The sequence below is a fragment of the Parasteatoda tepidariorum genome, chromosome 4 (genome assembly GCF_982258835.1).
Source record: "Parasteatoda tepidariorum strain Cologne lab strain chromosome 4, Ptep-v5.0, whole genome shotgun sequence".
Lineage (NCBI taxonomy): Eukaryota > Metazoa > Arthropoda > Arachnida > Araneae > Theridiidae > Parasteatoda > Parasteatoda tepidariorum.
The window spans coordinates 21,696,008-21,698,949 of record NC_141758.1 but is presented as its reverse complement, the minus strand read 5'-3'; positions in this window follow the sequence as shown (position 1 = coordinate 21,698,949).

The following is a 2,942-nucleotide window of genomic DNA, read 5'->3' as shown; positions in this document are numbered from 1 at the left end:
TATATAAAATGATGCTTGTCAGTACAAACAAAGTGATGACGCAATTCCCGTAACATAAATAGCTTATTGGTTTATATGTTATTGAATATAGAATTCTAATACTATACTGTTAGTTTCTAGGTTATGAGTTTACAGTATCGATTACTTTACTTTTAAGAGAGTTTTTTATTCGTCAGCCTTGTCGTTTCCTTTATTACAAGAGAATAAATATGTGTAGCTGTTCTTTTTTTTTTTGAAGTGAGTAATTTGACTGGAAGGAAAATTGAAAGAATTTTCAGCCAAGTTTTTGCAAAATATCCCGTTATGAGCATATATGGCAACGTTACTTTTAAAAAGTAACGAGTAAAAGTACAAGTATTTTTAAAAAAAGTAACGAGTAAAAAGTAAAAAGTTCTTATTTTAAAGAGTAACGAGTAAAAAGTACAAGTTAAAGTACAAGTACTAAACAAAAAAAGTAACGATTTAAAAGTACATTTCTAGGAAATCGAAAATTCAAAGTAACCTAAAATTTTATTGAATAATATTCTTATGCTCTTTAATGTTTTTGCAAAATTGTTATTTATTTAATTATTTTTAATTTTGAAAGTTATGGGTATTTAATTTAATTTATTATTAATTTAATTTATTTTTAAATTCGGAAGAATATTATAATGTCATTTTATAATATAATCGTATAATATAATTTTAAAATCAAATATAATTTTAATATCAAACTTTTTACGGATTTGCACGAAAAAGAAATTTTATCTATTGATTTTAATTTTTAGTTTATTATTTTTATTTATTTAAATTACCATTGATTTAAAATTGTTTTACTCTTTAGAAGAGCGTTTTAAAAGCACAAACATAAACAAAGCAAACACGGGGTTTCAGATAGCTTTGAGCTAGTAAAAAATAATTGAATGTGCAGTATAAGTTGAAACAGAAGGTATTTAAACACGAAGTTAGCTGTGAATGCATATATATTGCACATTAATTTTATAAATTAAAAGAACATAAACATTTTTTTAATTTAATTTTTTTTTTATCGAGCTTATCGAGTTTTAGAAAAAAAGTAACGATTTCGTTCGATATTTCCGTTACAAATACTTGTACTTTTTCCCTAAAAAAGTAACGAAAGTACAAGTAAAAGTACTAAATTTAAAAAGTAACGAAGTACAAGTAAAAGTACGTACTTTTTACTTGTACCGGCGGTACAAGTAACGAAAGTAAAAGTACTGCCATATATGGTTATGAGCGACCCTCTATATCTTTTGAAATACTAAGCCTGAAATGTACTTTTTTAAATAATGTTTACATCATTTTGAGGGTTGGATATCGTCTATTTAATAGTCAGAAGCCGCGATAGTTCAGAAGATAAAGTGTTTGTCTTCCAATGAGGGGAACCGGGTTCGAATCACAGCGATGGCTGGTCGATACGAATTCCGCATCCGGTTTGCACCGACAACAGGGCTGCCGTGAAATATCCTCAGTGGTCGACGGATATTTGGGTTAGAGCAGTATTTCCCAACCTTTTTTGTGCTATGCCCCACCTAAGCCATTCTAAAATTCTTATGTCCCCCTATATAACATATACATAATTTTTATTATTTAAAAATTTAATTGTTCACTTGAGAAACTTAAATGATAGGTTTTAGGAAGAAATCGCTAGGAAATTGTTAACGAAACACAGTAAATAAATTTTCAAAACATATAATGAGAAACTAAAATTCAAATAGTTTTAATAAAGATTTTTCTATAATAATTTAATATTTTAATTTAGTGAGATCCTTGCTGCACAGAGATTTTATGTTAGGTTCCAATTTGGTTAGCTTCAGTCTCAAGTATCCCCGTTGTGTTATATCCAGACGATTTCTTTTTTTAGCAGTAAATCATTTACAGCACTAAATCCAAATTCAGCTAAATGTGAAGATGGAAACGGTAGCAATAGTTTTCTTGCACATTTGGTTGAATTTAGGTATTTGATTTCCTCACAAAGCCATGCCATCACTCCCTTTATATTAAATAAAGTTTTAACTGACTCATCATTTTGCATTTTTGCGAGTTCCTCTTGATACTGCATATTTGATATATCAGACAAATCCACTAACTTTGGCTGCATCATCCATGTTGGAAAATCAATTTGTTTTAAATCAGAGAATCTTTCTTTTAAATCAGCCGATAGAATTTTCAGATGATCGACAATAACAAGTAAAGTGGTATTATTTACTTCCCATTTTTGGTGCTAATGTTGTTAATATACATCTGACATAACTCAATAAGGGTAATGAAATCAAATATCTTCGCTTTTGCATCAACAAGAGTTTTATTTGTTCCTTGAAGTTGCTTATTTAATATATTTAGTTTTTCAAAGATATGGGCTGAATAACTCACAAATGCTTTATCATCGACTGTTAACAGATACTTCATTTTAGGTTTGTCGCTTAAAAAATCACTAAGAATATCAAACAGTTCCATAAATCTTATAAAGCAGTTCCCTTTAGAGAGCCATAGTACTTCAGTGTGAAGTAAAAGTCTAACATGGTCTGTATTTTGTTCTTCACAAAATAGCTTGAAGAGAAGCTCACATTTGGCATTAACTTTAATATCATTGATGCTCTTTATTACTGAATGTAGTACTTCATTTAGAACAGGCAAGATGTTTCTAGCTACCAAGTTTTCCCTATGAATGACACAATGCACGAGAATCATTTCTGGATTCTCATCTTTCATCAATTTTAAGCGGTCATTTTTCTCAGGAGCACCATCTGCAGCACAAGATGTTATGTATTTATTGGTATATTATTGACATCTATATACTTTTTTAGCTTATTATATATATATCGTTGGAGGTCATGGTGCTTTCTAATCTTTTACAGAACAACATTTGTTCAGCAAAATGCCCTTTATCAATATATCTTACGTAAGTATCAATACTGCCACACTGTCTATCAAAGTTGATT